A 25,460-nucleotide genomic window follows, 5' to 3' on the forward strand; every position below is an offset into this window, starting at 1 on the left:
CTGGAAGAGCCGAGTAAAGTACTGGGATGGTCACATCTAGTCGATTCAACAACCCTGGGCGGCTGCAGGCTGATATTTTTAGGCTGGAGAGCTCTCAATAACCGTGGGTCTCCCCAGCCTGAGAATACCAGCCCCCAGCTGTCTGGCTTTATCTTGGCTAGTAATCAAAATTGGTGGGGACCGCACACCGCTTTTTAAAATTCTTTATTTAATAATTAAAAAAAAAATAAAAGCCGCATGTGGTTCTTCCTATTTACAGCCAAGTGCACAGCTGGGGGCTGCAGCCTGTAACCGTGGGCTTTATCTGTGCTGGGTATCATAATATGGGGGGACCCTACACCAATTTATTTTTACTGTACGCTATAGAACCGCAGATCAGTCCAGTCTGTGATTAGAAGCGTCACGTTGTCACACATGCTGGGGGTGCTGTGTGACTGCAACCAATCAGATACCGGTGGGCGGGGGAAGCAGTGAATATGCATGAGCCGAATGATTGGCTGTGGTAGCAGTGTACAGCCGTGCCGGTGACTCAGTAAGTAAATCACGCTCTTTTTATTTATTTTTTTTTCTTTATTTTTAATTCCCCCCCCCCCCAAGTATCTGCAGCATGCGCCTGTAGCCTTAGGCTACTTTCACACATCCGGTTTGAGCCATGCGGCTCAGTGCGGCTGTGAAACCTATGCAACGGATGCGGCGAAAACACCGCATCCTTTGCATAAGTTTTTACATGCGGCCCGTCCGTTTTTTTTTCGGTTGCGGCACGCTACTGAGCATGCGCAGTCAGTGGAAGAAACCGCATGCGGCGGCCAGATGCGTTTTTTTTCCGCATCGCACGCATCCGGCGTCCATAGGCATGCATTGAAAAAATGAGCCGCAGCGGCCGCATGCGGCGCGATGCGTTTTTTTTGCCGGAGCAAAAAACGTTGCAGGCAACGTTCCCTCCGGCCGCGGCATCGGCTAAATCTGTTGCATGCGGCAAAAACCGGACCGAACGCAAGCCCATGCGGCACAATACGGCACTAATGTAACTCTATGCAAAAAAACCCGCAACCGGCGACAAAAAAAAACGGTTGTGGTTTTTCTGCAGAGCGCCGTATTGTGCCGCAGAGCAAAAACCGGATGTGTGAAAGTAGCCTTACTGTTTAATGACTAACACATGCCACACATTCCTGTAAAAATCAATGAGTTGGTTTCTGAGTGAGGTTTGAAATCCTCACATCTTCTGAAAAGATGATCCGCTAATAAGCCAGAATTAGTCTGGCAGAGTATCTATTTGTTGTAAAACAAATTTCTCTCGTAACTGTTCCACAATTAGCTGTGAGTGGTGTTGAACGGTAGAAGCGTTTGGGAACCATAGCAACTCTGACACGAAGCGGCACACCACGTGCAGTTAGAGCAGAGTCACGGAGTCCTGCGGCACATAGTGCATATAAATGACCAATAATCTGTGAACTTAATAACCATTGCTCTCCAAGTGTCTGGCATTATCCGAAGCATAAAAACTGCATCGGAGCTTCATGGTATAGATATCAACAGTCTGGTGGCTTCATGTAATCCTTATACCGATACCACCAAGTACAGGTCATCATCACTTAAAGGGAATCTGTCAGCACAGAATAACTGTTCAAACGGAGTAAATCTGCTGGCACATCATATCAGAGCCAAACATTTAAGTGTAACTTCTTGGTTTTCAAATGTTGTCTTCAAGTCCCTTTTTAAAGCTTTCTCTTCACTAAAATAATGGGGGTCTATCAGCACAGGATGACTGTAACCACCAAGTACAGGCGCTCGTGCATCATGGCGGGGCTAATCATTTAAATCCAGCTTTCCACCTGCTTATGTTCTATCTCCTCCCTTCTTTTGCTCTGTGAAGCCAGAGCTGTCAATCAGAGCTGTCAATCATAGAAGAGGGGAATGGTGGAGATTGAGGGAAAACAAAGCAGGTGAGTAGGTGAATTTAAATGATTAGCCCCGCCATGATGCACGAGCGCCTTTACTTGGTGGGAACAGGCATCCTGTGTTGATAGTCCTTTTAAAAGGGTTGTCCTATGAGCAAATTTCATTTTAATTTATAGATCTTGAAATAAAATGACGTTCCAAAATTGGATGCTTAAAATAAATAAATAAAATAAAAACATGTGCCACTGCTATGTACTCTGTAATGGCCGTGTCTGACCATACAGGGTCATGGTTTGATCATACCACATCTCCTGGGCAGGGGAGGAAGCAAAAACGTGTACAGATATTACAGCATGGAATCGCAATTCATTTTTTATTTCAGGTAAAACATTTTTGTTAAACAGGCATGGAAAGGTTTTACCTTACAAAAATAATCAGCTGTGATCCAATGCTGACATTTTTGTATAATCTTTTGATTTCTCCCCTGCCCAGGAGCTGTGGTATGATCAGACCATGTCCCTGTACAGTCAGACACGGCCATTACACAGTACATAGCAAGGGCACATATATAAGATTATCTCAGCACAGGAACATTTATTTTTAAGCATCCAATTGTGGAACTTATTTTTATTCCTAGATCTATTAATTAACAATAACTTTGTTCATGGGAAAACCCCTTTATAATTAGGCATACCAAGACAGCTGTAGCTTCCAGCTTTGTAGGGGAAGTCTGGGTAAGGCTATTTTCAGTGGCGTAACTAGAGTCCATTAGGCCCCAGTGAATTTTGGACCTGAAACACCCCTCCTTCCCCTGCATGCATGTTTGTCAGATCTATAGGCCCTTGTAGCATTCCAAATCCTATGGAGACATTTGCATTGCTCCCCCACTTCATTATGTAGTAATGTCCCCATTCTATACTATATCCCCTATAATGGTATATATCCCCCATCCTGGGCACCTTCCTGATATATATGTCCCCCATACTGGTATGTATGTCCCCTTTCCTGGGCCCCTTCCTGGTATATATATCCTCCATCATGATAGAGATATATATATATATATATATATATATATATATATATATATATATATATATATATATATATATATATATATATATATATATATATATATATATATATATATATATATATATATAATATAATATTGTGAGGTAACGTGGTCGGCTGCGCGGCAGAAGACACGGGATCCAGGCGCCAATGGTCACAGCACACAGTTTATTGCACAAAACCAAATCCAAAACAGCACACAACACGTATTCCGGAATATCCTCCTCCAGAACCAACAAGCCAGATTCCAGAAATGGCTCACATGTGCTTCTTCAGCAGAAGCTTAGGGAGTTGTGTTCACTCCCTCACACTAGGGCCCCACACCCCGGTTCCTGTTTCCTTTTAACCCTCCTTTCAGCCTGCAGGGAAACAGCAATAAACCCTGGAGTGGAGTTGCTTTCTATACATGGAGGGAGCACAACCGGGGCGAGACGTACCGGCCGTCATAGACAACCCGGTCACAGTCTCACATACCCCCCCCCCCTCAGTTCAAGCGTGCGGGGTTGAACTACCGCCATCAAACACGGGCCGCGGGACAAGGCATCAGCGTTGCCCTGCAACCTTCCGGCCCGGTGTTCAACCGTAAACCAGAAGTTCTGTAGAGAAGGGAACCACCGGGTAACCTGGGCATTCCGTTCCTTAGCGGACCTCATCCAGACCAGCGGAGAGTGATCGGTCACCAAGCGAAACTGCCGTCCCAGCAGGTAATAGCGTAGGGACTCCAAGGCCCACTTGATCGCCAGGCACTCCTTCTCCACTACGCTATAATTCCGCTCGGGAGGGGTGAGCTTCCTACTTAAGAAGGTGACTGGGTGTTCCTCCCCCTGAACCACCTGAGACAGCACTGCGCCCAGGCCGACCTCAGAGGCGTCAGTCTGTACTACGAACTCCTTCCGGAAATCAGGGTTGACAAGAATGGGCTGTCCGCACAGGACCCCCTTCAGGGTCCGGAAGGAGTCCTCGGCCTGCGGAGTCCAGCGCACCATGACGGACTTCCTGCCTTTGAGAAGGTCCGTCAAGGGGGCTGATAGTCCCGCAAAATTTTTAACAAACCTCCTGTAGTACCCCACGATACCCAGGAAGGCCCTAACCTGCTTCGTGGTCAGGGGTCTAGGCCACTTCTGGATCGCCTCAACTTTGTTAATTTGGGGCTTAATCACTCCTTGGCCTATTACGTAGCCCAAGTAGCGGGCCTCCGTGAGCCCCAACGCACATTTCTTGGGATTGGCTGTCAATCCGGCTGTTCGGAGCACGTTCACCACCGCTTGTACCTTTTCCAAGTGGGTCTGCCACTCGGAGCTGTAAATAATGATGTCGTCAAGGTACGCTGATGCATACGCCTGGTGGGGTTCCAGCACCAAGTCCATCAACCTCTGGAACGTGGCCGGAGCGCCATGTAACCCAAAAGGCAAGACAACATAGTGGAAGAGACCCTCCGGCGCAACAAAAGCGGTTTTCTCCTTGGCGGACTCAGTCAGTGGCACCTGCCAGTACCCCTTGGTCAGGTCGAGCGTGGTGAAATATCGCGCCTGTCCCAACCTATCAATCAGCTCATCCACCCGGGGCATGGGGTAGAGATCGAACTTGGATATTTCGTTCAATCTCCTAAAGTCATTGCAGAACCTTGAGGAGCCAACGGGTTTTGGTATTAGGACAATGGGACTAGCCCATTCACTTTGGGATTTTTCGATGACCCCCAGGCGTAGCATTGTCTTCACTTCCTCTGATATGGCTTGTCTTCGAGCCTCCGGCACCCGGTATGGCTTCAGGCGTACCTTCAGGTGAGGCTCGGTGACCATGTCATGTCATGTATCAGACTGGTCCTACCAGGCAGTTCGGAGAAGACATCGGGGTTCTGCTGAACCAGCCGTCTGGCCTCTCGCCTCTGTTGCTTGGTGAGGGCTTCTCCAATCCTTACTTCCGGTTCGTCCTCTCCGGAGGTCGCTGGAGCCGGATTTGAACGACCCGAAGAGGAGAGAGATGGGGGAAAATCAACCATCAGGCTTTCCCGTTCCTGCCAAGGTTTCAACAGGTTGACATGATATATTTGTTCAGGTTGCCGCCTACCGGGCTGCAATACCTTATAGTTGACCGCCCCGATTCTTTCCTTTATCTCGTAGGGGCCTTGCCACTGAGCCAGGAATTTACTCTCTGCCGTGGGGACCAACACCAACACCCGATCCCCGGGGTTAAAGGTCCGCACGGTGGCTTTTCTATTGTAGCGGCCGCTCTGCGCGGCCTGAGCCTCCTGTAAATGCTCCTTCACAATTGGCATGACCGCGCTTATGCGGTTCTGCATTCCTAAAATGTGTTCAATCACACTTTTATGGGGGGTGGACTCCTGCTCCCATGTTTCCTTTGCCAGGTCCAACAATCCCCGGGGATGTCGCTCGTATAACAACTCAAAAGGCGAAAACACCGTGGATGCCTGTGGCACCTCTCGGATGGCAAACATCAAATAGGGAAGCATCATATCCCAGTCTTTCCCGTCTTTGGAAATCACCCTTTTTAGCATGGTTTTCAGGGTTTTATTGAATCGCTCCACTAAACCGTCCGTTTGAGGATGATACACAGACGTACGCAACTGCTTGATCTGGAGTAGCCGGCATAGCTCTTTGGTCACTTTAGACATGAATGGGGTCCCCTGATCCGTAAGGATCTCCTTGGGCAACCCCACCCGGCAGAACACCGCAAACAACTCTCGAGCTATAAGCTTCGCTGCAGTATGTCTGAGAGGTATCGCCTCTGGATACCGGGTGGCATAGTCGGCGATCACTAGGATGTGTTGGTGCCCTCGAGCGGACTTTACGAGGGGCCCCACCAGATCCATCCCTATCCGTTCAAAAGGGACTTCTATAATGGGTAACGGTACCAACGGACTGCGACAGTGGGCCAGGGGTGCGGTAAGCTGACACTCCGGGCAGGTTTCGCAGAACCGTTTTACCTCCCCAAAGACCCCGGGCCAATAGAACCTTTGCAATATTCGCTCCTGCGTTTTCTTGGCCCCTAGGTGGCCACTCATCAGGTGTTTATGAGCCAAGTCGAGGACCCGCCGGCGATACGGCTGGGGCACCACCAACTGCTCTACCACCACGCCCCGTATTTCATCTACCTGGTAGAGCAAGTCCTGCTTAAGAGCGAAATGGGGGTACCTTACCTGGGCACCGGGCACCTGTGCCACCCCCGTCAACCACTGTCACCCGTCCCCGGGCATGTATTAATGTAGGGTCCTGGAGTTGGGCTGTCCCAAACGTATCCGGGGACGCCTCCAACTCCGGGATGGGCTCGACCATCTCAGCCTCTCCTGCCAATACCTCTAGGAGTGACCTATCTGGTTCACATTCTGTCCCTATCATGGGGAGCCCTATGGCAAGCGTCCTGGATTCGGGATTGTCGGGCTCAGGTCCCGGACTGTCAAATACCTGAGGGGACTTAGAAGGTCCCTTCCATAGAGTCCAAAAATACGGCAGATCCCTTCCTAGGATCATGTCGTAGGGAAGAGTGTTCATAAGTCCCACCTCATGTTGCACCTGACCGCAGGGTGCTGTGATAGTGACAACCCCCGTGGGATAGTCTCGGCGGTCCCCATATATGCAAACCACCCCCACTGTACGTCCTGTGGCCTTTACTTCAGCCATTAGGGTTGATCGCACAAAGGTCACTAAGCTTCCGGAATCCAACAGGCCTGTAACCGGACATCCATTCACCTGTATTTGGCACAAGTGGGGCTCAGTCTCCGGGGAGACAAGGTCCGCGGTACACACCGCCTGAGCATACATTGAACCCCACCGGGTAACCCCACAATCCATGGGCTCCGTGGTGAGTGGACACTGGGCTTCCATATGTCCCACCCGCTGGCACCGCCAACATCTAATAGGGAAGGAAACCCCCTTGACGAGTTGTCGTTTAGGGTACATAGCCTTCCGGACCTCAGGGACGGCGGGCGCGGCCTCAGACGGGACAGTAGCGGACTCCCGCACCGGTGTCAGCGGTGGGTCCTTGGCCCGAAGCTTGGAGGGGCCGGACCGACGGGCGGCACGCAAAGTCTCAGTGTCCCGTAACAAGTCCTGCGTAGCCACATGCCGCTCCACCAGACACACTAATTGGTCCAGGGTACTTGGGTCGCCCTGTCCTACCCACCGTTGAATGATGACGGGTAAAGTGTGCACAAAGCGATCAACCACTACCCTCTCCACCATTTGCGCAGGGCTCAGAGTGTCAGGCTGCAACCACTTCTTTACCAGATGCAACAAGTCATAGGCCTGGGAGCGTACGGGTTTGACTTCCTCATAGAACCACTGATTTACCCTCTGAGCCCGTACATAAGTATTCACCCCCAACCGAGCAAGAATTTCGGCTTTCAGGGTCTCATATTCTATGGCGTCCTCGGTACAGAGGTCCAGGTATGCTTTTTGGGGCTCCCCCGACAGATAGGGCGACAATACCTCAGCCCACTGGGGGGTCGGCAGCTTCTCCCGCTCGGCCACCCACTCAAACACAGTCAGGAACGCTTCCACATCATCCCCCGGTGTCATCTTTTGCAACGCTTGTCTCACCGCCTTCCGGACGCTGCCGTCGTCACCCGGCCCCGGGGTTGTTGCTGCCGGTCCGGCGCGGATCGACTTGGTCAGGAGAACCATCTGTCCTTGGTGGCTTTGTTCCTGCAATTGCAAGGAGTGCTGGTGCTGTTGCTGCTGACGATCCAACGACCGGAGCAGGTGTGCATTGGTCTGTTGTTGCTGTGCATTAGCCTGAGCCAGCTGCTTTAGTATGTCCTCCATGTCGCCGCTGGGTTTGGGCTGTAATGTAGCCGCTCGAATTCAGGACATGCGCTACTGGGTCACCAGGGATGGATGCTACACCTCACCGGGCTGACATGCCCGCGTTCTCCACCATCTGTGAGGTAACGTGGTCGGCTGCGCGGCAGAAGACACGGGATCCAGGCGCCAATGGTCACAGCACTCAGTTTATTGCACAAAACCAAATCCAAAACAGCACACAACACGTATTCCGGAATATCCTCCTCCAGAACCAACAAGCCAGATTCCAGAAATGGCTCACATGTGCTTCTTCGGCAGAAGCTTGGGGAGTTGTGTTTACTCCCTCACACTAGGGCCCCACACCCCGGTTCCTGTTTCCTTTTTAACCCTCCTTTCAGCCTGCAGGGAAACGGCAATAAACCCTGGAGTGGAGTTGCTTTCTATACATGGAGGGAGCACAATCGGGGCGAGACGTACCGGCCGTCATAGACAACCCCGGTCACAGTCTCACAATATATATAATCTGTCACCCATCCAGGGCTCTTTCCTGGTGTGTATATACAGTCAGGGCCAGAAATATTTGGGCAGTGACACAAGTTTTGTTATTTTAGCTGTTTACAAAAACATGTTCAGAAATACAATTATATATATAATATGGGCTGAAAGTGCACACTCCCAGCTGCAATATGAGAGTTTTCACATCCAAATCGGAGAAAGGGTTTAGGAATCATAGCTCTGTAATGCATAGCCTCCTCTTTTTCAAGGGACCAAAAGTAATTGGACAAGGGACTTTAAGGGCTGCAATTAACTCTGAAGGCGTCTCCCTCGTTAACCTGTAATCAATGAAGTAGTTAAAAGGTCTGGGGTTGATTACAGGTGTGTGTTTTGCATTTGGAAGCTGTTGCTGTGACCAGACAACATGCGGTCTAAGGAACTCTCAATTGAGGTGAAGCAGAACATCCTGAGGCTGAAAAAAAAAAAAAAATCCATCAGAGAGATAGCAGACATGCTTGGAGTAGCAAAATCAACAGTTGGGTACATTCTGAGAAAAAAGGAATTGACTGGTGAGCTTGGGAACTCAAAAAGGCCTGGGCGTCCACGGATGACAACAGTGGTGGATGATCGCCGCATACTTTCTTTGGTGAAGAAGAACCCGTTCACAACATCAACTGAAGTCCAGAACACTCTCAGTGAAGTAGGTGTATCTGTCTCTAAGTCAACATTAAAGAGAAGACTCCATGAAAGTAAATACAAAGGGTTCACATCTAGATGCAAACCATTCATCAATTCCAAAAATAGACAGGCCAGAGTTAAATTTGCTGAAAAACACCTCATGAAGCCAGCTCAGTTCTGGAAAAATATTCTAAGGACAGATGAGACAAAGATCAACCTGTACCAGAATGATGGGAAGAAAAAAGTTTGGAGAAGAAAGGGAACGGCACATGATCCAAGGCACACCACATCCTCTGTAAAACATGGTGGAGGCAACGTGATGGCATGGGCATGCATGGCTTTCAATGGCACTGGGTCACTTGTGTTTATTGATGACATAACAGCAGACAAGAGTAGCCGGATGAATTCTGAAGTGTACCGGGATATACTTTCAGCACAGATTCAGCCAAATGCCGCAAAGTTGATCGGACGGCGCTTCATAGTACAGATGGACAATGACCCCAAGCATACAGCCAAAGCTACCCAGGAGTTCATGAGTGCAAAAAAGTGGAACATTCTGCAATGGCCAAGTCAATCACCAGATCTTAACCCAATTGAGCATGCATTTCACTTGCTCAAATCCAGACTTAAGACGGAAAGACCCACAAACAAGCAAGACCTGAAGGCTGCGGCTGTAAAGGCCTGGCAAAGCATTAAGAAGGAGGAAACCCAGCGTTTGGTGATGTCCATGGGTTCCAGACTTAAGGCAGTGATTGCCTCCAAAGGATTCACAACAAAATATTGAAAATAAAAATATTTTGTTTGGGTTTGGTTTATTTGTCCAATTACTTTTGACCTCCTAAAATGTGGAGTGTTTGTAAAGAAATGTGTACAATTCCTACAATTTCTATCAGATATTTTTGTTCAAACCTTCAAATTAAACGTTACAATCTGCACTTGAATTCTGTTGTAGAGGTTTCATTTCAAATCCAATGTGGTGGCATGCAGAGCCCAACTCGCGAAAATTGTGTCACTGTCCAAATATTTCTGGACCTAACTGTATGTCTCCTATCCTGGGAGACTTCCTGGTATATGTAGCCCCCCATTCTGCCACTGTTCTTGAACGCATAAAAACAAAAACAAAAAAAAACATTCTTCTTACCTTCCTCTGCTTTTGTAGCAGGCGTGTAGACCGGCAGCTGACATTGGCATGCCTGTTATGATGTCGCAATATGTCACTGCCATGCAGCGCCAATCCCTGGTACGCTGTCAGCAGTTGCTGGCCTCTGACTGGTCTGCAATGTGTATTGCGGTGTAGGGACCTGATGGCTCTCTGCGCCATAATGCACTTCAGCTGAAGTAGGTGCAGGTCCATTCCAGCACAAGCCCAGTCAAGGTCGTACCCTCTGCGATCGGGATCATTACACCTCTTTCTTTTTTTGCTTATAGCAGGATCAGGGCACAAAGCAATGTCCATAAAAGCCTGGTTGGGGGAGTTTGGTGTGGAAGAACTTGACTGACCGCGCAAGGCCCTGACATCAACCACATTGAACATTTAGGATGAAATACATAGGGAATTAAGAGCCAGGTTCTCCCATCCAACATCATTGTCTGACCTCATAAATGTTCACTGATGAATGGGAAAATTATTCCCAAAATCTCATAAAGACTTTTCGGAAGAGTGGAAGATTTTTGGCTGCAAAGAAAGAGTCATCCTTTTATTAAGGACTATGTATAGAATGTTGCACTGCGGAATATGTTGGCGCTATAGAAATAAAACGTATTATTATTAATGGGATGTCCTAAAAGCTTCTATAGGGGTCCCGATACTTTTATTTGTTTGGTACATACAGTATGCTATGTGCCCTTTCTCTCTACTTGAATAAAATGTCTAGTCCTTGTGATCTTCTTAGAAGATGACCTACCAGATCAAGGACAGTATGATATCAATGGCATTTTTTGTAAATTGGCTAGTTTCCTGCTTGGAATACTTAGTGTCTTCTAGTGTACGGTATTCATACGTGTGCTGTGTAAGGGCTGAGGAGTGAAGATGCACATACTGTATTAACGTGTAATATTGTCTTTCTGACAGCATTGCGTATCATTTCATCAAGCCCAGTTCTGAATGTGGTTGCTAGGCAGCTCGCGCTGATGTACTGGAGGTGTCTGATTTGCGCCAGCCTCTTGTTTCCAGAGACCTTGCACACTGTCTGCATCTTGCTGACATCTTTTAGCTCTGTGAGTATGGGGAGGAGGGGGCTGAAGCCACGGCTAAGTGGATTCTTTCCAAGGCATTTGTGACCAATCGTTTTATCTGCTGCAGGGAGGTAATGGAGGAACTAAAGGGCTAATCCTTACGGTGTTAATTCAGTGGTTTGTGTGTGGTGGAGGGGTAGAAGTATTCCGCTTCCCTGGGTTTCTAGATAATCAAGAGTAATGAATGAAACCGTACAGTCATCTTTTTACCTGTGCATGAGAAATAAAGAATTTGTTTTTTAGCTGCTGTTTTTGTTTTTAAAAAATCAGCCTTAAGAAACACTTCTCCTTTTTAAGGTCACACCGTAAGCGATTTTTCCACTGATAGTAATGGATTGTGTGATATTGGTGTTTTTATCTGTGTTGAGATGATCCAGAATTTAGTTTTTCACCTTCAGTTTGTCCGATTTTATATCTGTGTAATTGCACCATAGAAAAACAAATATGTCCTGTGTGGAACACTGTTTTGGCATTATATTTTTTTTCCTACTGGATTGAATAAACCGTGGCAGTGATTTTTCTATCCGATCATGTGGTTTTCCTAGTTTCAGTCAGGGCTGTGGAGTCGGTAAGCCAAACCTTCGACTCCGACTCCGACTCCGACTCCTCAAATTCTCTTGCACCGGCTCCGACTCCGACTCCGGCTCCGACTCCGACTCCTACATATATTGCTTATAGTTAGGTGAAAAATTTATTGTAGTACATGAATATGTGTATGTGAACATCAGACATTTAATAATTTTTATGATACAATAATCAAGATATTTGGATAGAACATAAAATATATTTATTGGAATACAACTTTAGAACACAAAAAACTGTAATAAATTGTAAATATGTAATACACTATGTAATATACAGTAGATTACATATATATCTTGTGTGTGTATATACACTGTATATATATATATATATGTATATACAGTGTATATACACACACAAGATATATATGTAATCTACTGTATATTACATAGTGTATTACATATTTACAATTTATTACAGTTTTTTGTGTTCTAAAGTTGTATTCCAATAAATATATTTTATGTTCTATCCAAATATCTTGATTATTGTATCATAAAAACAATTAAATGTCTGATGTTCACATTGTACTACAATACATTTTTCACTTAAATATAAGCATTATACTAAATGTTATTATTTAGTAAAATATTCAGCACATTCTGCATTGCACTCCTGTCCCCAATTTATTATATATTTTAGGAGTCGGAGTCGGTGCATTTTATACCGACTCCGACTCCGACTCCACCAAAATGAGCTCCGACTCCGACTCCACGACTCCGACTCCGACTCCACAGCCCTGGTTTCAGTGTACAACAAGAAGCTGCCAAGCACTGTTTTGTTTAGTGAAATTGTAACACCTCAGATGGCATAAAGGAACTAAAGTTGTTAGAAATGAGCAAATATTTTGTACATCCTTATGACAGATGAACTGTCAAAACTAACTGCATTTTTCCACTGTATACTTTAGGAATTTATGGATAAATATATATATCTAATATATAAAGGTGTGTGTGTGTGTGTGTGTGTGTGTGTGTGTGTGTGTGTCCGCTAAAGGAATTTGCACCGTCGCATTTACAATCATGAAATTTTGCACAGACGCCCCATGTGACCCAGGGAACGTCATAGACTATGTTTTGACTGGAAAGATTAACCCCGCGCTTTACAGTTACTCTCAAAAATCTTGCCTCCATTAAACTGAATAGGTGGGAGCTGCAGGCTATTAATAGCAACTGTCAGTGGTTGCTATAGGAACAAAATAAACTGTTAGTATAAGAAGCTTATGTGTGAGGTAATAAGATGTTGGTGGTGAGACAGAGAGAGGTGGACAGAGACAGAGAGAGGTGGACAGAGACAGACAGACGTGGACAGAGACAGAGACACACACACACAGATGGCGAGAGAAAGAGAGAGACACACACACACACAGATGGCGAGAGAAAGAGACACACACACACACAGCGACAGACTGAGAGAGACACACACAGATGGTGACAGAGACACACACACACACACACGGCGACAGACCGAGAGAGAGAGAGACACACACACACACACACACACACACACACACACACACACACAGATGGCGACAGACCGAGAGAGAGACACACACACACGGCAACCGAGAGAGAGAGAGAGAGACACACACACACACACAGATGGCGACCAAGAGAGAGAGAGACACACACACGCACACGCGCGTGCGCACGCACACGCACACGCACACACGCACACGCACACGCACACGCACACACACACGCGCACACACACACACACACACACACACAGATGGCGACAGACCGAGACACACACACACACACACACAGAGATGGCGACAGACCGAGAGATACAGACACACACACACACACAGAAGGCGACAGACTGATACAAACACAGACAGAGAGATAGAAAAAGACAGAGACATAGACACAAACAGACAAAAAAAGGCAGACAGCGACACACAGACTGGGAGAGAGACAGAGACAGAGAGACAGTAAGGGTATGTGCGCACGTTGCTTTTTACCTGCTTTTTACCTGCTTTTTTGCTGCTTTTTCTTCTGCGCTGTTTAATGCCAAAATGGATGTGTTCTTCTATTCAAGCAAAGTCTATGGGAATTTGGGTTTCTTGTTCACACTATGTTGTTCAAAATGCTGCCTTTTTGTGGCAGAACTTTGGTCAAAAACTCAGCTTTTCAAAGAAGCAACATGTCAATTGTTTTTGCCATTTGGGTTTTGCACTGCAAAGCTGAGTTTTTGACCAAAGTTCTGCCACAAAAAGGCAGCATTTTGAACAACAATAGTGTGAACAAGAAACCCAAATTCCCATAGACTTTGCTTGAATATATATAAATATATATATATAATAATATTTATTAAGCGCCAACATATTTTGCAATGCTATTCAAATACTGTAATAACTCACACTGAACTTTGTCCCCATTGGTGCTCATGATCTAAATTGTTAATTAACATATCCATTTCATTTTGGAGATGCCAAAAATGTCTTTTCCTTAAAGGGAACCTGTCAGGTCCCATATGCGTTCTAACCTACAAGCAGGGTGATGTGTGGCCTAGAAATCCCTTCCTACCCATCCCTGTGTTTTGTAATAGTGTGTAATATGAATGTATAAAAATGTTTTATTACTTAAATGTTCCCTAGGTAAATGATTAGAGGCTCTAGTCCCCTGGGTCTCTAATCACCCTGTGGGCGTTTGCATGCTTTCCGTGGTATCACGCCCCTGAGGGGCGTAATACCATGGATTTACATAAGTGACGTCATCTGCGCTCCTTGAGATCCTGCGCGTGCGCACTTACCATTCCTGCAGCCTTGTTATCTGGGTGGTTACTTCTCGGCTTCAGACGCGCTCTGCGCATGACCGGAACCGCAAGAGTCTTCTGAGCATGCACAGAGCACATCTGAAGCCAAGAAGCAAGTATCCAGATAACGAGGCTGTGGGAATGGCAAGTGTGTACTCGCGGGATCTAAAGGAGTGACGGTGATGTCACTCATGTTAATCCATGTTATCACGCCCACAGGGCGATATGACGCCCATGGGACCAGAGCCTCTGATCATTTACATAGGGAACATATAAGTAATAAAACATATTTTTATAGATTCAGACTACACCCTATTACAACACAGGGATGGGTTGGAAGGGGATACTAGGCCACACCTCACCCTGCTTCTAGGTTAGAGCGCATATGGGACCTGACAGGTTCCCTTTTAATCTGAGTAAAGATCTGCTGCATCCCCATTCCATTTATCTTATTTGCCCATCAGACTTAATGCTCTGGTAGTTCCCGTATTACAGACACCATACTTCTATCAGGTGCATAATATATGGGAGAACCATTCAAGTGTAGTCAAATCACATAGTATATCTGGCTTATGGTCCCAAAACAGGAGATGTGATTGATTTTAAAATAACTTTTTACTCTCCTTTTAAAAGAGCCCACCACTCCTGCTACAGCTCAAATATTTCTGTTAATCTTCAATTGTTAGAAGTGATGTTTTGACTACCCCCCCACATAACCACTGCAGCCAATTGTGGCCAGTGATTGACTACTGCACTTGTGATTAGAAGAAACATTTTCATTGTTGGACAGATAAAGACCAATTGGAGCACTGCAGGCACTGGGGATTTACTTGCTATGTATATGCTATGTTATTACGTCTCCTGCCATTAAATTAAGGCAAATGAAAGGAAGCTTGGAAGTCATTCTCTTTTTTTCTCTTTTGTACAAATCCAAATTATTCTACAAAGAATAGAGAGGTCTGTAATTTTTATTGTAGGTACACTTCTTCAATAGTGACGCAGAATGAAAAAAAAATCCACAAAATTTACCGTATTTTTTTGTTTTATAAGATGCACCGGATTATAAGACGCACCCCAAATTTAGAGATAAAAAAGGTAAAAAAAAATAAAAATGGTGTCCGTCTTATACTCCAGTATTGTCTTACCGGAGGGGTGCAGCAGTGGTGGTGAAGCGTGGTCACAGGAGGCATAGGTTGTGTTGGCAGCGGTGGCGGGTCCGTGGTGGCAGCGGTGGCGGGTCAGCAGCGGCGGGTCAGTGACTGCAGCAGCAGCGACGGGTCAGTGGTGGAGCAGGCCGATGCGGTGAGTGTCCCAGTCTATCTGCGGTTCCGGTTCAAATGATGGTGCCTGAAAGCGGCGTATGCGCAGATGGAGCTCTCATTCAATAGCTTGATCTGTGCACATGCTGACTCCCAGAGCGGCGCATGCGCAGATGGAGCTCTCAACCAAGAGCTCCATCTGCGCACATGCGGACTCCCGGCGCCATCATTTGAAACTGGGACCGCGGACACACTGGGACACTTGCCGCACAGCCAACCGCCCGCACGCACAGAGTGGCAGCCAGCAGGCCACTCGCCTGCCCGCACAAAGAGGCAGCCGGCCTCCAGGACATTGAGGCAGCCGGCACAGACAGGCACCCGCCTGCCTGCACGCAGCCCCAGGTGCCCGAACGCACGCGGTTGCCGCACAGACAGCCCCCGTTAAGCTAGATTTGGATTTTAAGACTCACCCCTCATTTTCCTACCAAATTTTTGGGAGGAAAAGTGCGTCTTTTATAATCCGAAAAATACGGTATATTGTATGATTTTTAAATAATTAATTTGCATTTTATTGCTTGAAATAAGTATTTGATACAATAGAAAAATAGAACTTAATATTTGGTATAGAAACCTTTGTTTGCAATTTATACAGGTCAGACATTTCCTGTAGTTCTTGACCAAGTTTATACACACTGCAGCAGAGATTATGGCCCACTCCTCCATACAGATCTTTAAAGTTTCGGGGCTGTCACTGAGCAACATTGAGTCTCCACTTCCTCCAAAGATTTTTTTTTTTCTATTGGGTTCAGGTCTGAAGACTGGCTAGGCCACTCCAGAACCTTGAAATGCTTCTTACAGAGCCGCTTCTTAGTTGTCCTGGCTGTATGTTTTGGTTGATTGTCATGCTGGAAGACCGAGCCATGACCCCATCTTCAATGCTGTCACTGAGGAAAGGCAGTTGATGTCCAAAATCTTGCGATACGAGACCCCATTCATCCTCCCTTCAATATGGTAGTCATCCTGTTCCCTTTGCAGAAAAGCACCCCCAAAATATGTTGTTGTTTCCACCCCCCCCCCATGATTCATGGTTGAGATGATGTTCTTGGGGTTGTACTCATCCTTCTTCCTCCAAACACAGCGAGTGGAGTTGATACCAAAAAGTTCTATTTTGGTCTCATCTGACCACATAACATTTCCCATGCCTCTTCTGGATCATCCAGATGGGCATTGGTGAATTTCAAACAGACCTGGATATGTGCTGGCATGATCATGGGGACCTTGTGTGCCCTTTAGGATTTTAATCCATGACTGCGTAGTGTGTTACACTCTGTAATATTTGAGACTGTGGTCCCAGCTCTCTTCATGTCATTGACCACTCCCTTGTAGTTCTGGGCTGATTCCTGACCGTTCTCAGAATCATTCTTACCCCACAAGGCGAGATCTTGCATGGAGACCAGACCATGTAAGATTGACAGTCATGTTGTGTTTCTTCCATTTTCTAATAATTGTGCCAACAGTTGTTGCCTTTTCACCTAGCTGCTTGCCTATTGTCCTGTAGCCCATCCCAGTCTTGTGCAGGTCTAAAATTTTGGCCCTGGTGTCCTTAGACAGCTCTTTGGTCTTGGCCATGGTGGAGAGTTTGGAACTGATTGTGTGTGGACAGGTGTCTTTTTTTTTATAGGTAACGGATTCAAACAGATGCAATTAATACAGGTAGGAGGGCTTCTTAAAGGCTACATGCGCACGCTGCATCTTTTTGTGTTCACAAACTGCAGCCAAAACTGCATGTTGTCAGAGAGAGCCTGGAAATCTCACAAAAAATTCTTGTAATTGTAGGTGCGTTTTCGGTGCGTTTTTGGTGCGTTGTTCACAACATGCGTTTTTGTGACAGATGTTGACAAAAACGCAAGAAGAATGCACATGCTGCATTTTTTTTTTTTTTGTCACAACCTTTTGACAAATAAAACGCTGACAAATAAACTGCAATGTGCGCATAGCAAATCTGACTTCTCATAGACTTTGCTGGGAAGTCAAATGTCAGAAAGTTCTGACAACAAAACTGCAGCCAAAAACGCAGCAAAAATGCCGCATAAAACGCAGCGTGCGCATGTAGCCAAAGAAAAAAAAAATGACAGGTCCATTATAGCCAGAATTCTTGCTGGTTGGTTGGGGATCAAATACTTATTTCATGCAATAAAATGCAAATTAATTTATTTCAAATTTTACAATATGATTTTCTGGGGTTGGTTTTTTTTTTTTCGGGAGGGGTGATTTTGCCTGTCACAGTTGAAGAGCACCTACGATAACAATTGCAGACCTCTCCATTTTTTTGCAGGAGGGGTAAATAGTATATATTACAGCTCTGGCAAAAATTGAGAAACCATTGCAAATTTTTCAGTTTTTCTAATTCTTCTCTTAAAATGTAAATTGCCCTTCTATTCTATAAACTACTGACAAAATGTCTCCGAATTTCCAAGCAATACATTTTGTATTTATTTCCTGAAAATGAGAAATGATCAAAATAACAAAGAAAAAAGCATTGCTTTCAAACCTTAAATAATGGAAAGAAAACAAGTTCATAATCATTTGGAAACAACAATACTAATGTTTTACCTCAGGAGGAGTTCAGAAATCAATATTTTGTGGAATAACCATGATTTTTAATCACAGTTTTCATGCGTCTTGGCATGCTTTCCACTAGTCTTCCACACTGCTTTTGGGTGACCTTATGCCACTCCTGGTGCAAAAATGTTAAGCAGTTCTTTGTTTGATGGCTTGTGACTATCCATCTTCCTCCTAATTACATTCCAGAGGTTTTCAATAGAGTTTAGGTCTGGATATTGAGCTGGCCATGACAGGGTTTTGATGTGGTGGTCCTTCATCCACACATTGATTGACCTAGATGTGTGGCTGATGTTACACAAATAGGTGTCATTTTTACCGTCTAGTGTACAGCCCAGTAACCTACAAAGATTATTGCCTGTTGGGCAAGAAGGGGCAAAGTATTTCCTACTCCTCAAAAATTTGTAGAAGAAAATGACATTTTAATTCAATTTTTCATGTAGATTCAAAGCAGAATTTGACATTGCTGTTCAACTAAACCCATTTTTGTGTTGTAGAACTCTAACATGCAATGTCAGTTTCCCTTTGGGTTGGGCCAAAAGGGGTGGCGGCTGCATCGTCAAAACTTAAAAAAAAAAATAAAATAAAAAAAAAATGTTGTGGTACAATTGGTTATCACAATGGGCAGCATTTTGACTGACTGTGGCCAGCCATTCCGTTTTTGGCCTTGACATTTCTACACATATGTTGAGAATTCACTTACTTTAAGCAACTCCCTCTAATGTGACGTTTTATTGTTTATTGTGTAAGAGAACCTGTCACCAAATGTATCATGCAGAACTGGACACACATTGTCAATGAAGCTGCAGATTGGAATAAAACTTTTTTTTATTTTTTAATTTCTCTCCGTTGCAGAGATATCAGCAAGTAGTTTTTCCCCTAATGAGTTAATTTTCAATATGCCCAGTTGGCTTTGGGGGCATGCACTTATTCCCCCTGTATGATGTTGACCAATCATCTGCATGCAGCAAAAGTGAAAGTAAAATGCATGCCTCCACCATAGATTAGAGCAGATTTTTTAGTGTGTGAGATCTAATGTCAGACAGCCCAAATCTGCTTATATGGCACCAAAGCTTGCTGCTTTATCTACACTACTATTTTTAACTTTGATCTTATCTAACCTCCTTTCATGTATCAATGTGGGGGGAGGCTGTTCAGGTATACAGGAAAAAAGGGATTTTCGCCGTGCTCACACCACACTTCTCATGGGGGGGGCTTAGTTTAGCTTTGTCACATTTACAAACTCTCTTCTATGAGGTCCTCTCCTTTCATAGCAGGGTCACTTCTGCTGTACTGCTCCTCCTCCCGCATTGTCTATCCAGAGCTGAGAGTAATGGTATCAAACTTATGTCTGTTGTACGTGTCATTATGTCGCACACATACTACTACTACTACTACTACTACTACTACAGCAGTAGTACAGAACAGGCAGGTTGTTCCTGTGTAAGACCTTTTGACCACTCTGAAAAAGGAAGGATGACCGTGTCCCACCGGGTGAAATACAATCTGTATTTATTCCATTAGATGTAAAAAGACAGCAACATTTCGACCGATTTGTTCTTTATCAAGCATAGTGTAAAATACCTAATGCCCGTTTTTTTATACAAGACAATTACCCAACCACCAACTAAAACCATGCTGCCCCTCATTTACATAGTAAACATACATTGTGTGCAGAATTATTAGGCAAGTTGTATTTGAGGATTTTTTTTATTATTATTATTGATCAACAACTATGTTCTCAATCAAGCCAAAAGACTCATAAATATCAAAGCTTAATATTTTTGGAAGTTGGAGTAGGGTTTTTTTAGATTTGGCTATCTTAGGAGGATATCTGTTTTTGCAGGTAACTATTACTGTGCAGAATTATTAGACAACTTAATAAAAAAACAAATATATTCCCATCTCACTTGTTTATTTTCACCAGGTAAACCAGTATATAACTGCACAAAGTTTAGAAATATAACATTTCTGACATGCAAAAATAAAACCCCAAAAAAATGAGTGACCAATATAGCCACCTTTCTTTATGATAACACTCAACAGCCTACCATCCATAGATTCTGTCAGTTGCTTGATCTGTTTACGATCAACATTGCGTGCAGCAGCCACCATAGCCTCCCAGACACTGTTCCGAGAGGTGTACTGTTTTCCCTCCCTGTAGATATCACATTTTATGAGGGACCACAGGTTCTCTATGGGGTTCAGATCAGGTGAACAAGAGGGCCATGTAATTATTTTTTCATCTTTTAGACCTTTACTGGCCAGCCACGCTGTGGAGTAGTTGGATGCATGTGATGGAGCATTGTCCTGCATGAAAATCATGTTTTTCTTGAACGATACCGACTTCTTCCTGTACCACTGCTTGAAGAAGTTGTCTTCCAGAAACTGGCAGTAGGTCTGGGAGTTAAGCTTCACTCCATCCTCAACCCGAAAAGGTCCCATAAGTTCATCTTTGATGATACCAGCCCATACCAGTACCCCACCTCCACCTTGTTGGCGTCGGAGTGGAGCTCTCTGCCCTTTACTAATCCAGCCTCTGGCCCATCAAGAGTCACTCTCATTTCATCAGTCCATAAAACCTTTGAAAAATCAGTCTTAAGATATTTCTTGGCCTAGTCTTGACGTTTTATCTTATGTTTTTTGTTCAAAGGTGGTCGTTTTTCAGCCTTCCTTACCTTGGCTATGTCCCTGAGTATGGCACACCTTGTGCTTTTTTGATACTCCAGTAATGTTGCAGCTCTGAAATGTGGCCAAACTGGTGGCAAATGGCATCTTGGCAGCTTCACGCTTGATTTTCCTCAATTCATGGGCAGTTATTTTGTGCCTTTTTTTGCCCAACACGTTTCTTGCGACCCTGTTGGCTATTTGCCATGAAACGATTGATTGTTCGGTGATCATGCTTCAACAGTTTGGCAATTTCAAGACTGATGCATCCCTCTGCAAGACATCTCACAATTTTGGACTTTTCAGAGCCCATCAAATCTCTCTTCTGACCCATTTTGCCAAAGGAAAGGAAGTTGCCTAATAATTAAGCACACCTTAATTGTTGATGTCATAACACCATATCCCTCCTCCTTACAGAGATGTAAATCACCTGATTTACTTAATTGGTAGTTGGATCTCAAGCCTATACAGCTTGGAGTAGGACAAAATGTATAAAAGGTATCATGTGATCAAAATGCTTATTTGCCTAATAGTTATGCACACGATGTACATAACACTTATCTCTACAAAGATCAATACACATTAGCATAAGCCGCATCTTCCGAAGGGGATACAGTTGCATCCGAAGGGGTTACAGTTGCATCAGTGAATCAACAAATACACATCAGATCATAAAATGCAGTTTGAACACTGTTTATCTCCATTCTTTTGTTACCATGGAGATACAAAGCTCTAAGTCCATTGGGTAATACAACCCGTGATCTCTAAGTACCCAATCACCATGCAGATTTACTGCCCAGGCGCTGGCGTCCTCATCAATCTTTGTTCCAAGCAGATGATAAATGCGGTCACGTGTATAGCGGACCAATGATAGAGTTCCAATGTGCAGGCGTCTGATGTCAGATGCCTATTTTTCATAACCTGACAAGGTAAAGTAGACAGCTGGGGCTGCTATTATAAAGGCTGGGAAGGGCCATGGTTGTTAGGCCCTCACCAGTCTAAAAATAGCAGCCCACAGCCACCCCACAATTGTAGCATCCATTAGATGTGCCAATTCTGGCGCTTTATTTAGCTCTTCCCAATTGCCATGGTGCTTTGGCAATTGGGGTAATACTTGTGCTCTTGATGACAGCTGTGATTTGACAGCTGACATCAAGACCAGGGGTTAGTAGTGGATAGGTGTCTATCAGACACCTCAACTACTAACCTGGCAAGTCAAGAGTTAGACACAGAAAATAAAGTTTATTTGAATAAAGGCACCCCCACCCGCCCTTATTCACCAATTTATTGCTTCAAAATGAATCCTGGAAGTTGCAACATAATTCAAAGAGTGATGTACCTTGATGTCCATCAAATCCTATGGAGCATTGTTCTGAGAACTTTTTCAGAACGATGCTCCATGGGTCACTGCCGTTCAGTGACAACCTGGAATTTCTCATGAGTATGAGACCATCCATACCTACCGCTGATCGAGAGTGATCTATGCAGCCTTGTTCTGAAAACTTTCTGACAATCCGAGGAAAATAGGAGAACTGATAGAAGGGTTTTGAATGTGACACCGCTAAACGCCACTGCATTGCTCCTCCCCCCCACACTGACTCATGTAGGAGGTCAAACCAGGAGATTAGGACTGAATAATTACATCTCACACACTAAGAAACCTACTATGCTATGGTGGGGTGTGTTCTTCTTTCCTTTTAAGTTTTGCTGCCTGCTTATGGTTGGTCAGCATTATACTGGGTGGAGACGTACACTACCCAGTGAATGAACTGCTTACACCCATTTGGAATTAATGGAAATTAATTATTTACGGGTCAAATACTCCCATCACTAATATTTCCAATGGTGAGATGACATTGAGAAAAAATACAAAATAAATAAAACATTTTTACATTGCGTGTTCAGTTCAACTTGAAAGATTTGGTGAAAAGTACTCTTTTAAGGTAAAAGTACTTTTGTCGGTAAAATAAACCTCCTAAAACTGTATATATGGGCATACACGACTTTAAAATGTAAACCCAATTACACCTTTTATATCTTTGTGTTGCTCCATTCTTGAGAACTTATCATTTTAATTAATAAGCAAATGAGGCATTAAGTGCTCTGTGTATGACAGAGCACTTAACAGGGTTGTCCAGTTTCAGAAACGTTTTTCCTATAAGCTCCATTAGTAGATGAAAACAAAACTGTGCTCAACGCTCTCTTCCTGCAGTCACTGCATCCACAGAGTAATCTCAGCGGTTCTGAACGCCTCGTGACGTCTGTATATTGGTGGATCTCTGTTGTCTTTAGACCTGATGTCCTGTCGCCATGCTGTAGACACTTGACACAGCAGAGGAGACGCAGAGCTAGATCCCCATCAGGGTACATGAAACACAGTTTGGTTTAGTTTTGTCACCATTGACAGGAGTGATAGAAAAAAAATTCTGAAATGTGACAACGCCCCTCACCTCCCAAGCCACCTTGTTTCTCCACCCAGCACAAGCCTCTTTAGGGCGCTTTCACACTTACGTTCAGCGCAATCCGCCGCTATGGAGAGTAGCGCAGTCCGTTAACGCACTGCACTATTCTCCATAGACTTTTAATGACAACACACCGTAACGCAAGTGTCTGCGTTGCATCCGCTGGATGACGCTGAGTCGTCATTTTGACGCAGCATCAGGCGGAGGGAACGCTGCATGTTGCATTTTTTAGGTCGTTAAAATAACGCACCTTGACGGATTCCGTTAGAATCCGCCAAGGTGTTTAATGATTGTCTATTGGGCCAGATTCCGCCGCAATGCACTAAGCGGCGGAATCCGCTGACTGATTCCATCACGTTCTACTGCGCATGCTCAGCATGTCCAGCAGAACGATCTGAATAGTTTAAAATCACTCCTGGTCTCTCTTCCCCCCTCTCACCCCCTCTCTCGTACTTACCGATCACCGGCGCTGCACAGCTGTCGCACTACACTGCTCTGGTGGCTTCTCCTGCTTTTGAAAATGCCGACCGCTCATTATTCCATCTCATATTCCCTGCTTCCCCTGCCAACCGGCGCCTATGATTGGTTGCAGTGAGACAGCTGTCACTCAGCTTGGGGGCGTGTCTGACTGCAACCAATCACAGCCGCTGGTGGGCGGGTCTATATCGTGTAGTACAATAAATAAATAATTGCAAAAAAAACGGCATGCGGTCCCCTCTAATTTTGATACCAGCCAAGGTAAAGCCACACGGCTGAAGGCTGGTATTCTCAGGATGGGGAGCCCCACGTTATCGGGAGCCCCCAACCTAAAAATATCAGCCAGCAGCTGCCCGGAATTGCCGCATCCATTAGATGCGACAGTCCCGGGACTCCAACTGGCTCATCCCGAATTGCCCTGGTGCGGTGGCAAATCGGGGTAATAAGGAGTTAATGGCAGCCCATAGCTGCCACGAAGTCCTAGGTTAATCATGGCAGGCGTCTATGAGACATTCCATGATTAACCTGTAAGTGAAAGTAAATAAACACATACACCCGAAAAAATCCTTTATTTGGAATAAAAGACAAAAAAACACCCTCTTTCACCACTTTATTAAAATCCTCAAATACCCCTCCAGGTCCGGCGTAATCCGCGAGGTCCCGCGACTCATCCAGCTCTACTACATAAAGCTGACAGGAGCGGCAGTAGCTCCTGTGAGCTCCAAGCAGAAACTGAAGGGAGTTGCGCTGTCAGCGGGGACGTCACTGAGGTAGTGTCGGGGTGTGTGCGGTGATGATGGGGGCTGTAGTGCGTGCGTGTGTGCGGTGATGATGGGGGCTGTAGTGTGTGCGGTGATGATGGGGGCTGTAGTGCATGCGTGTGTGCGGTGATGATGGGGGCTGTAGTGGATGCGTGTGTGCGGTGATGATGGGGGCTGTAGTGCGTGCATGTGTGCGGTGATGATGGGTGCAGTAGTGCCGGGGCGTGTGCGGTGATGATCGGGGTTATAGTGTCTGCGTGTGTGCGGTGATGATGGGTGCAGTAGTGCCGGGGCGTGTGCGGTGATGATGGGGGCTCTCTCTCGGCTAAAGAAAACTTAAAGGCAATGGATTCCTGTGTTGCGTTATATCACACTATTTGCAAGGCATCAGTCACATGCGTCGCACAACGCAAGTGTGAAAGCGCCCTTAGCTTGGTTGATAGCTCAGTGACTGATTTCCTTGTCTGGTACCATATGTCAAAGCCACTTAGCTATCAATCAAGCTAAAGGGGCTGAGGCTGTGTGGAAAACAATCTGGGGAGACATAGGCTCCTTATCTGCTCTGTCATGCCCAGAGCACTTAATGCCTCATTTGCATATTAATTAAAATTCTAATTTCTTGGGCATGCAACAGCTGATATAAGATTGCAATGTAAAGACATGAACACCTTTTATAAGACTTGCATGACCATGTATGCAGTTTAGTGGAGTTGATCTTACTGACAAATTCCCTTT

General features: G+C 45.2%; 1 protein-coding gene across 8 annotated transcripts in view; it reads left to right on the forward strand.

Moving 5' to 3' along the window:
• Positions 1-25,460, forward strand: part of KDM2B (lysine demethylase 2B) — a 244,672-nt gene that overhangs the window by 63,438 nt on the left and 155,774 nt on the right. Inside the window, exon 1 of one of the 8 annotated variants that reach the window (XM_075323529.1) lies at positions 11,102-11,120. The exons of the other annotated variants lie outside the window; for them this stretch is intronic. The gene's annotated coding sequence lies outside the window, so the exon portion shown is untranslated. Of the gene's footprint in view, positions 1-11,101; positions 11,121-25,460 lie in introns of those variants that run through there. 8 annotated transcript variants of the gene reach the window in all.

Source organism: Anomaloglossus baeobatrachus, chromosome 1, assembly GCF_048569485.1.
Source record: "Anomaloglossus baeobatrachus isolate aAnoBae1 chromosome 1, aAnoBae1.hap1, whole genome shotgun sequence".
NCBI classification, from domain to species: domain Eukaryota; kingdom Metazoa; phylum Chordata; class Amphibia; order Anura; family Aromobatidae; genus Anomaloglossus; species Anomaloglossus baeobatrachus.